Source organism: Microtus pennsylvanicus, chromosome 1 (assembly GCF_037038515.1).
Source record: "Microtus pennsylvanicus isolate mMicPen1 chromosome 1, mMicPen1.hap1, whole genome shotgun sequence".
Classification (NCBI taxonomy): Eukaryota; Metazoa; Chordata; class Mammalia; order Rodentia; family Cricetidae; genus Microtus; species Microtus pennsylvanicus.
The window spans coordinates 20,985,397-20,997,976 of NC_134579.1; positions in this window are offsets into that span (position 1 = coordinate 20,985,397).

Below are 12,580 nucleotides of genomic sequence, written 5' to 3' on the forward strand. Positions count from 1 at the left end.
CAAATCAAATCAGCAAATCACACAAAAATACATGGAAGTAGAAAGTGAACTTTAAGGGAAGTAAATAAATCATTAAATGTGTAAGGTATGAAAATGAGAGAGGTCAATGGACAAATGTGAAATGAGTATATTTCCTTACGTAAAAGAAAAAGTCAAAAATTTAGAAGACTTTTAAAAAGTGAATTTCTGCACTAGCAATAAGAGTTGGACAATGAATGCTCAGAAGAAAGTGACCAACCAGTACTGAAGGGATTATCAGTTAACCTAATGTTATGTTTACAATGTTACATGTATTATGCTTACAAAGTAAACTTGAAGTCATTATTGAAAGAAGTGATATAATTGTCAATGAGTTAAAGATTTTAACTGTACCCTTTTTAAATTTTATGACAGAATTAATTGAGTTAATTCAAAATTAAAACAAGATGATGGAGGAAGGTCATTGGCTAATAAAGGAACTGCCTTGGCCCATTTTATTGGTTATAACATAGGTAGGAGGAGTAAACAGAACAGAACGCTGGGAGGAAGAGGAAGTGAGCTCAGACTCCACAGCTCTCCTCTCGGGAGCAGACGCCTCAGAGAGACGCCATGCCCCGCTCCTGGGCAGACACACGTGATGAAGCTCCAACCTAGAATCTTCCCGGTAAGACCGGTGCTCACAGATTATTAGAGACGGGTTGATTGGTATATCAGAATTAGCCAGTAAGGGCTAAAGCTAAAGGGCCAAGCAGTGATTAAAAGAATACAGTGTCCATGTAATTATTTCGGGGCAAAAGCTAGCCGAGCAGGCGGCTGGGGTGTTGGGGACGCAGCCCAGCCACTCCTATTACTACAACAAGATTTATTAAGAGCATTGTTAATTTAAGAAGAAAAACTATTCAAAATATGAAAGGGTCCTGAAAATGGCATGCATTTTAGGCAGAATAAACTCGGTTTGTGTTCCCTAAATTAAAAAAAAAATGTTTATTATAAAAATGACAATAGCTATGGAAATTTAATTTTAGCAGCCGTAAAGGCAAATGACACAACAAAAAACAAGTAGAAACAGGACAGATAGTAATAACAATAATTTATTGGAAAGCAGAATGTTGAGTACAGGACAACTTTTAAACTAAAGACTTTTAGGTCAATAATGTAACAGCAGCCTGTCTGCTCTTCATGATCCAGGTTACCACTCTTGTCAATACATTGCCTCCTTTTATTACCTGTTCAACCCAGGTATCTCACTAAATAATATGATTTATTGATCCATGACTATCCCTACTGACATATCTCCTTTTAGCTGAAATATTTCTTTTAGTCTAAAGAATAATTTTCTATTGTTACATTGACAATGCTTCAAACATCAAGTAAATCCTTACTGGACAATTCTTTCACTGGGAAAAGCAGACTCATATGGCCATATGCGGTAAACACGGAGGTCTGCTTCCCCATAGGGAATGTTAAATGTGAGTAAAAACAATTTTAATTGTCCATAAGCCCATTGAAATAATCAAGCTTAATTCTGATCACTAACCATTGGAAATTCCATATTCACAGATGAATTAGCTAAGCAAGTTTGCTTGGCTTGGAGCTTATGCTATTGAATCATAGACTTCCCTGATTTATGTCATCATACCTACTTCACTTAGTGCCTGTCATAGGTAGCCAATGGGAAAGCATTGTTAATGACAGCTTATTGAGTTGCTGTTTCTGTGAGAATGTCTAGATATCAACTTTTCTGGAATACATACACCCAGTAGACAGAAACACAATACCAAGCACCTCAAAACTTGTTATGCACATACATCCACCCACAGTTTTACACAGACCTAGACATGACTGTCTAAACATTTCTATTCAGATTCCAATTAATTATCTATGTTATTTCTCACTTACTATAGGTCTGTTTATTCCTATCTTATGACACTTCTATTTTTGCCCCAGTGGAATAATCTGTCATCCTGCCAGTGTTCTTTCTTCTGCAAAGATTTCTGCATGTTGCAGACTATTAAACAGGAATGTAAGACGCTTTATGGAAACTGCTCTTTAATACACTAATGCTTAAAAGGTAAGAACACTTGAATGCACAAAACTAAAAATCCTCCAAAAAGTTAAATTTATTAGAGGATGTTATCAAAAAGACTGAGATATTTTACAGAAAGAGGAACCAGGATGGAAAATTTAACTTTCCCTGTAAAGAAATGGTGGTGAAACTTTAATCCTAATATGTCCTCCATGTGTTAAATACAGGTCTAGCATGAGACATTCAAATGTGTGTGTGTGTCTGTGTGTTTATGTGTACGTGTGTGTGTGTGTGTGTGTGTGTGTGTGTGTATGTGCAGTGGGTTTCTGTGACTGCCTTTTCTTAGAAAATTTTACCCTTAAATAGTTCTCCTATATGGAAAATAAAGTTCTTGTTTCCTGGGAGAAAAGGATAACTAAAGCACAACAAGCATTTTCTGAAGAACATTGCAGTAAATGAATACAATGCAAATGGCTCCAACATAAAAAGAATTAATGTCAACACTGCTGACTATTGAAATATTCTTCTTCTAATTATGTAAGAGAATGAATGCAAAAGTACTTTGTTTATTATAATCCCTATGCCAACACAAAGTACTATTGTTATTAAAAGAGAAGCTTTAGGGCACTATCTGTCTTTATTTTCTTATGCTCTAATAAAAAGAAGCTGTTGTCAGCAGGCATGTGCACTGACTAAATAATTTAAAGCTCTGTGGTGCTAGCTAATATCTACATAAAAAAAAAACAGGAGGGATCTTGCTTTCCAACTGAAAATATATCAATTCTCCTTAATATTCTTAATAAACAAAGTATATAAAAACATTCATATTTATCACAAAACCTTGCTTTAAAAAGTAAAATGATGTTTCCACACACTTTATGGCACCCAATATTACTGTGGTACATTGTCATAATCAATGCATTTATATTATTCTACAGTCAAAGTCCATTCATTATTTAGATTCATCATTTCCCAAGTGTCATCTTTTTGGTTTTAGTCCAGTCTTGGACTTCAAGGTGTTATCACATTCTTTACATACATCTTGTTCATGCATTTCTAAGACAACCTTGATGACCTTGTTTTGAAGATTATAGAGGAATTATTTGTTGTGGGAATTTCGATCACACTTGACACTCTGGGACTGTAATTAAAGTTTACCTTGAACTGGGTATGGAGCTAGCAACTGGCTGTCTGAAATTGGTTATACAGACTTCAGCAATTTGAATAGAGAAGATACACAGAAAAGATAGGGTGGGGATTTAATTTTTCCCCTTTCTTTTTATTTTGTGAAAGGTGAAGAGACAGGTCTTTTGGCTGGATCTCTTGCCAAAAAGCAAGATTAGCTGGTTGCTTCTTGGCTGCTATGATATAGAAAGTTTTCACCTTCACATCTGACTTCCAAGTCTTTGTTGTAAATAGAATTATAGAGACTGAGTTTAAACCTACATATTGTGGCTTTGGCAGAGCCATGGTCAAGGTGCAGGAAGATTCTCCAGGCTACGGTCTTAGTGGCCAGAGTAGTGTTGACTGCATGATTGTGGGGCCTTAGACAATAATCAAAATATTAGTAGATTTATGTGTAGCCACTAACATGACAGAAAACATGATTATTGTAGACATTATCACACAACTGCAATTCCCAGAAGGTTCTAAATATTTTATGATTTTTTATAATAATATCAAATATTATTATCTCATTTCACATTGGAAATATATGAATTCACTGTAACCAGTAGAAATAGTTCAATGAAAATACACAATTTCCATAACTTATCATGGATTTACATAAGGCTTCAGACTTAACATTTAATAATGAAATCAACCATCTGCCTGATGTTGAATATTTGTCATTTTTCATCATTTAAAGTGATATTCAGTTTTTCTTATCCTTTCAAAGCATAGTGTACTTTCTAGATATTTCTAGAAATAATGCAAATACATTTTTCAATTAAAATAGAGATTTTTATTTTTTCAAGTATATATGATAACATTATATACTAAAAGTTAAATCAGAAGTCTTTACTCTTGAGTATGGAGCAAGGAACACCCATGGTCCTTTGCCTGAGAAGATTTACTGGTAATTTTTGTCCTGACATCTTAAGGTTATTAAGTTTTCAAACATAAATATTTGTTATAAAATTTGTTTAAACAATCAAGTGTTCCATTTAATAGTCCTTCATTATATTTATTATTTGGTGAATGTTCATATATTTTTACGTTTAGTTTATTAAAGGAAATGTTTATTAGTGTAGCAATTATAAAATCAGTAAAACAGTAGTATGATTTTTGCACTACTAAAAATAGAACTGTCATATGATCCAGCATTTCTTTTATGTTCTGAACTTCATACACAAAGATGAAATCATTATACCAAATGATCCACTCTCATGTTTATTTCAGTACAATTTAAAGCAAAGAAAATATTATTTCATCATAGATGCCATTTGGTAGATAAAAAAATATGTGTTGTATTGTTTTATATACACAATCAAATGTTATTTAGCCATAAATATGTAGTACTTGTTTAATTGTCATTTTCAGTGGCATGGATAGATTTAGGTTGTCATTCTCTCAGCTGTGCAGGTAAATACCCTTTCTACCTCTTTACAACTAAACAAATCCAATTCGCAATTTTGTGATTACCAACCTCAAACAAAGATAGATCCCTTTTGTATGCTGTGAATACCATTGGTTAATAAAGAAGTTATCTTGGTCCTGGCACAGCAGAATAGAGACAGGCAAGGAAAACTAAACTGAATGTTGGGAGAAAGTAAGCCGAGGCAGGAGAAGCCATGTAGCCCTGCCAGAGACAGAAGCCATGTAGCTGTCACTGGGGAAAGATGAGAGCTGACAGCTGGTACCCTGTTGGTAGACCATGTGCCTCGTGCTAAAAAATAAAAGAAAGGAAATGGGTTAATTCTAGATAAAAAGCTAGGTAGCAATGCACTCAAACTATTGGCCAAATAACATTTTAATTAATATAGTTTCTGAATGCTTATTTCGAGACTCAGGGCGGTCGGGCTACAAACAAGCAGCCTCCTACTAGAATGTACAATGTCTTCTGTCCTCCTTCCCCTCCTTGACCCCTGATCATTTTTTTATCAGTTTAAATGAAAGTAGATTCTTTTCTCATACAATATATCTTCACTATGGTTTCTCCTCCAACTAGTTTTACAACCCACCTCTCCCCCATTCTGAATTTAGATCTAAAGAGAGATTTCTCAGTAGAGGAATTCCAAATGGCCAAAAAGAACTTAAAATTTATATATATATATATATATATATATATATATATGAACTTAAAATTTATATATATATATATATATATATATATATATATATATATAATTCATTTGTCATTGAATAAATGAAAAAATATATGCGCACGCCTTTAATCCCAGCACTTGGGAGGCAGAGGCAGGTGGATCTCTGTGAGTTCGAGGCCAGCCTGGTCTACAAATGGAGTTCCAGGACAGGCTCCAAAGCTGCAGAGAAACCCTGTCTCGAAAAACCAAAATAAATAAATAAATAAATAAAATAAAACTTTTATCTTATACTGTTCAGAATGGCTAAATTCTACAAAATAAGGAAAACCACATGCTGGTGAGGATGTGGAACAAGGGAAAGACTCAACCAGGGCTGGAGAGAATGCCAACTTGTACAGCAACTGTGAAAATCTATGTAGTGATATTTCATTTGTATTTTAATAAATAAGGTTGCCTGAAGTTCAGAGAGTAAAAGTCACACTGATTAGCCTTACAGACCAGGCAGTGATGGCACACACCTTTAAACCCTGTAGCCACTCTTCTAGCCATAGATACAGGGCAGTAGAGGTGGAGGCCCTTAATTCTTGCTCTAGAGAAGAACATAGGACAGGGGGAGAGAGCTCTCACACACAATCTTTTTCTGAGATTCCTGGAGGCAACTATGCCATTTCAGACTGAGGCAGAGGTAAAAACCAATGGCTAGTTGTTTTGCTTCATGTTAAACTCCAATTTTTATCTATGGGTTTTTATTAATTGTTGTACAAATCAATATGGCATGTATTCAAGAAGATGGAAATCTGCTTACCTCAAATCCAGGTATACTACTTTTAGACACAGACCTAAAGGATACTCTATCCTACCACAGGGATACATTCTCAACTATGTTCATTGCAACATTTTTTTTTTGTAATAGTCAGGACCTAGAAACAACCTAGATGTTCCTCACCTGAAGAATGAATGAAGAAAATGTAATACATTTACACAATGGAGTATTATTTAACTGCTTAAAAAACGACATCAAAAAATTTTGAGACAAATGGATAGAACAACAACTAAAACACTGGGTTAGAAACATAAACCTATAAAATTAAAGATGGTATGGTATGTGTTTGTAAATATCTTGATATTAGTTGTTAAATGAATGATAACCAAGCTACAATCTAAGGACCAAGGAAGAGTAGGTATGAAAGACAGAAACTAAAGAGGGCATATGGATTTCCCAAGGAGGGGTACTGAAAATAGATTAAATGGAAAAAATGGAGGATAGAAGGCATACAATAAAATTAGTCAATAAAAAAATGCAGCAAACACATAGAGAAACATAAGTTCACCCACAGAGAGAAATCCCATTATACCTGATACTGGAAACAATGGAAATGATACCTTTTTTTGCATGTTGTCACTTTCTGTTTCTATTAAATTACTAATATTTGGATTTACCCACTTTAGCACTAAAACTCAAGAATACGTCTTAGACTGGAATGGGTGGTCAGGCGGTTGGTACCTGATTGGTTGAGATCCTGCTGGTGCTTCAAAAGTGACTGGATTGAGCCTAAATGGAAAGAACCTTGCACTGTAATTCTCTTGATGCCTATGTCTTTTAAGGTTGCTGGTGTTTCTATCTGGATTCATCACATACACCTCAGGAAGATACCCTGGTAATGCACAGAAGAGGAGCCCAACATCTAGAGATAGAAAGTGACCGAAAAACAACCATTAAACACCAAACTTTCTAAATATAACTAAAAAAAAAAAAGAATACGTCTTAGAATAAATATTAAGCTTCTTGAAAATTTTAGCCATGGATTGCATAAGAAGATAGCTTGAAAATAAACAAATTAGGGAAGAATCAAATAAATACGCAGAAACAAAAACTAACCTGTCTCTTGAAATCAAGCATTATTTTTATTAGAATGAATACATACTATTGACTACAATGTATCGAATACATTGATGAATTTCAAAAGGCATCTGCTTTAATATTCTTTGACCATATTTATTGCCCATTCCCTTTGCTTTTGCCCTTTGCTACTGTTTACCTATTTTACTCCCTCATACTGTCTCTCATTTGCTACCATGTCATGAATTTATAAACAATTTAGTGCACCTCTACAAAAGCTAGAAGGTACATATGAGAGAAAACATGGAGTGTTTCTCTTTCTGAGATTATTTTCCTTAAAAAAATTGATGTCATAAAAAGTATGTATCATGTTTTGAGAGATCCATTTAGGATTTACTGTGATATAATATTAATTTACCCACATATATTTTGTAAAATTATTTGGTCATGTTCTACTTAAGTCTAATGCTCTATGCTACCTGGACAAAAAATTCTGCTGATTTTTCACTAAAAGAAGATCTATTTTTTTATGACTGCAGATGCAGTGTGTAGTTTAGACATGGAATAGTCTAATATATAAATACTTTATATTTTTAGATAAAGCTTAAGGCATAGCACTGTACACAACTGTGAAAAAATTCCATCTGCACAATTTGTTTAACAATTGTAGCTCTATATTTAAATTACCACTGATAAGAAGCATAGTAATGTAATGCATTTGGGTAAAAATATTACCTATAATTCCTCATGAGATATCTAAGTGAAATAAAAAATAACGACTATAACATAAAAAAATAAAGATTATCAAATCTAAGAGGAAGAGTCACAATATGATATCAAAATATCATTTCTGAGCCGTTGAACAGTTTTCTGTCTCAACCCTCAAAAAAGTTCCAGTCCATTTTATAGGACAAAAATATTCATTGTATCTTCAAGAATTTTCATAGTTGGAACAGTTCCAAATTTGTATAAAACAACAAATTCAATGTTCCATTTCTTTGCAAGAAACTTCGGTAAAATTGAAAACAAGTGCAAATATTTCAATACGTTGAATAACTGAAATGGAAATTTTGTTTTATCAGTATATGAAGTGTTATAATATCATAATGACATATATTTTAATTATAAAATTAAAACAAAGATTCTGTTATATTAAAAATCTCTTTGTAGTCATTCTATTATTATATTGGGCATCCATTTTAAAATTAAAATAATCAACAAATATTATGGGTTATAAAAAGTAAAATTTCTCGCATTTTTTTAGAGAACAATATATTTCAAAATTAAAAGCAATCTGAAGTTCATTTTTTTTTTTTGTATTACGTGTTTCTTTACTGACTTGTATAGAGTCAGTTACTTGTAGAGGTCTACTGATTTTAGTCCATATTGTTGACACAATTTCATGCCAATCTAATAATCATTCAATATTCAATTGAATGACAAAATCAAATTGATATCAAATTGATAAAATTATTCTGAATTTTATAAAATTTTATATTTTTAATAAAATAAAAATTTTAAACAATATTGCCATTGTTTTTCTTGAACCATATAAAACATAAACATACACACATACAACATAGTTGTATATAACCATATTAAATAATATTGAGCTGTTTATGGAATGAGCAACATGTCTATGCAAAATTCATTTGTTGCCATAAGCAACTCAATATATTGACATTGAGAAAAGGATCTCAGCAAGAATTCAAGATCAGATAACAATATAAAAGTAGAACTCACAGAAAGAGAGTGGCATCCACAATGAGAAGTCATTTTCTTTTTTATATTCTCTGGAATGCCAGGGAAAGAATGAAAGCACACATTTTATAACATTGCAAATGACATGGACCAGATCCCATTTATGTTGTCATTGGGATATCTAATTTCATGAAACCCTAAGAAGTAAGTCAGTTTAGACTTCCAAATGAAAGTCTGCATCACTGTAAGAATTTATTTTTTTAATTGGTACTCAGAGGGCTATATTGACCAAATTATGCAGAGTTAAGTGATAGAATTTGGGGAAGCTGAGCAGAATAACGTGGGAATGCAAACAAACAACAAATCCAAGAAAAAAAAACCCAAACAAAAACAAAATAAAGCAAAAAGAACAACAAAAGAATTGTGGATATTACATTCTGTCAAAATTGGATAAATTGACCAAAATTAACATTTGGGTTTTTTTGTTCATTTTTTTTCTTAATTAATTTTAGTTGATGATGTAGTAAAATATTTTCAATAAAATACAGCAGAAATCATTCCTAAAAGAAAATAGAAACAAACAAAGGAAAACATCACTTTACTCTTCAAAATAAAAGTGGCTTAAAACAAATGATTTGATGGTGGAGTTTGTGGGACTCAGTTTCTTTGAAGAAACACCTATTATGGATTTCATTTCCTAACTTTTTTCTTTCAGAATCATCAATTAGAGTTTGTGATGAAAGAAGCTGTGATAACATATTTAAAATTAAAAGATAAAACAGATGATTGTGCAGTGCATTTAAAACTAAAACACAGAGAGTAAAATACAAATATGTGTATCATTTTCTCACTGTAGATTTTGATAACGACTTAATAAATATGTAAATTATTGTTCCTTTTTGGCTGACCTCTAAAATAACCCTTTACAGAGATAATGCTTTTATTTTCTTTATTTTAAATTTTAGTTGATAATTAATGTGCTGTTTTTAGAAAACAGAAGATGATTAATAAGGTAAAATAGATGCATTCTCACAAATGGCATTATGAAGAGAGACTGATTGAAAAAAGTACATATACAAAAGTCAAAATTTAAAAATTAAAAGCTGAAAGTGTCAAACCAAACACATTTTTGTTAACTTCCATAATATGAGGTGGGATTTTAATGTCAAGAAGGAACTGAGAATAGAAAGATAACCAAATTTGCTTAGACTATGAAGTTGATGATGTTTGTGGGAATACTAGCATAGGTATCTTCTTACATGCTCATGTAAATTAAGTTCCTGATATAAGATTTATTGAGTCTTAAGTTCGCTTCACAATACACTATTTTCTATCAGCAAAATGTAATACGAACAGGGCCTGCTTTTGGGGGTTTCTGTCCTGCCTCGTACTCCACAGCAAGCAAGTCCCAAAGAAAATCACACAGAGATCTCTATAAGCTATAAAGCTGATTGGCCCATTAGCTCAGGCTACTTATTAGCTCTTATAGCTTATATTAACACACTATTCGTCTCTATTTTTGTCATGTGGCTCAGTACTTTTTTTAGCTGGCAGATCACATCCTGCTTCCTCAGTGGTCTGTGCAGGACTAGGAGGAATCAACTTCTTCCTTCCCAGAATTTTCCTGTTCTCATTGCATCATTTCTACTTCCTGTCTGATTTTCTCACCTATACTTCCTGCTTGGCCAGTCAGTTATTATTTAAAACATGATTGACAGATTACAGACAATTCTCCTGCATCAGCAAAATATATATTTCTTACAAAGTGCCTGGAGTTAAATTTTAATTAACCGTCAAATACCAAATTAAAGGTTTGAATCAGCCAAATTTTTCAGATTAGATTATTACTATTTAGGAGATGATAAAAAACATCGTTGCTTTCTTCTAAAAATTCAAAATTACATCCAATAGTATTAACATAATATATAACTTCATGCATTTTTAATGTCAAGATGACAAATAAATCTTCATTCACCTAAATTCTATAACACAAAAAAATTTACAAAATTATGATGGGTGCAAAATTCATCTGTGTTTTAGAAACAAGATTTTTCTACCAGTTCTTATTTTTAGATTATTCTTTCCTCTTACTATCATGACTGTGTTGTGTGGTTTTTAGATCCACTTGGCATAAGCTGAAGTCATTTTGTAAGTTTGGCCTATGTGCAATACTATCAGGTAATTTCTAGAAGAATACAATAGGGCCCAGCACACTGTGGATGGTGATGTCTCTGTACGGTAGTCCTGAGTTCAGGTGAAATAAACCCTTTCCTCCAAATATTGCCTATGTTCATGGTGTTTTATAGAATAATACATACCTAAAAAAGACAGAGCCGGGCGATGGTGGCGCACGCCTTTAATCCCAGCAATCGGGAGGCAGAGGCAGGCGGATCTCTGTGAGTTCGAGACCAGCCTGGTCTACAGAGTTAGTTCCAGGACAGGCTCCAAAGCCACAGAGAAACCCTGTCTCAAAAAAACCAAAAAAAAAAAAAGACAGAAATTGCTGTCAGCAATATAAGGCATTGGTTTGGCATATCTGATTATATATTTTTGGGTGTAGTAAGAAAGAATTTTTGAAATGTAATCTTAAAATGTAGTTGAATGTTCTGAACTCCATAGGATATAATAGGAACTTTCAAGATAATGCTGAGTTTAGTTTTGTTGTTGGAGGTCTAGCTTGTATAGTTTCAGAAATTTTAAGGTCTCTTAAAGAATCTACTGGGGCCTTTGAGTGATATTTTGTAATAATAATCCATGATGTCTGGTCAGTTAGAGCTACAAAGTATGCTTTGATTTTCAGGGGACCAATTCTAGTAGAGCAAACTTTTGCTTTAATGAGACATTGGATGCTGGTTAGAACTAATAAACAGCTGTGATGAAGAAACCATCATCATTAAATAAAATCTTTTGGGAAATGTTTTAGAAAATGTATTCAGGCTTCCCTCAGTGGGTTTCCTGACCCAGTCCTTTCCATGCTTTTATTTAAAGTATATATGGCTATATCTGTGGTAGAAGCAGAGGTGCAATGCTTACCATAAACACATAATGAAGTAAATTTTGATTTTACTTCAAATCAAAGAATATAAAGGTAAAGGATAGTGGGGTCTTCTTCTACAATTTCAAAGAAATGTCTGGAAGACTGGACAGTTGGATATAATATCAAGTCTGTCTTTAGATGGTAAACTTCACTGGAGATGACGCTCTTATTGCCCTAAGCCGGTCTTGGAAATCCAGAAGAGGAGTACTTAGGTAAAGAGGAAGGAGGGTGGTAATTAGAGGAGGTCAAGAAAAGTTATTGGGAGGCTAACACAAACAAGGCTTAAAGTAAAATCCATTATTTTGTTCATTAACTAAAACATTAATAATATATTTAAAATTGAAAACAAAATGATCTGAGAATGCAGTAATATAACCTGTGACTAGAAAACCAAACAGGAATGGTCTGCTTGGAATTTGGAATCCCGTGTCCCAAGTAGTATACGTGTGATGCCAGATAGTTTCCTATTCATTTCCATATAAATTGGCTGGGATTTGGATTTGCTTTCCACCATCTACTTACCCCTGTTTGTTTCTTTCTCTCCTTTGGAATGGGAGTATTTATGCTATTGTTGTCTCACTATTATATCTTGGAAGTACTCATTTTTTTCACAGAAATTTACAAGTGTAAAAATTATACTTCGTCTAAGATGAATGAATGTTGTACAGGGTATTATGCAAGATAAAAGCAAAGACCAGATTGTTGGAAATGAAATAAGCATATTTTGCATT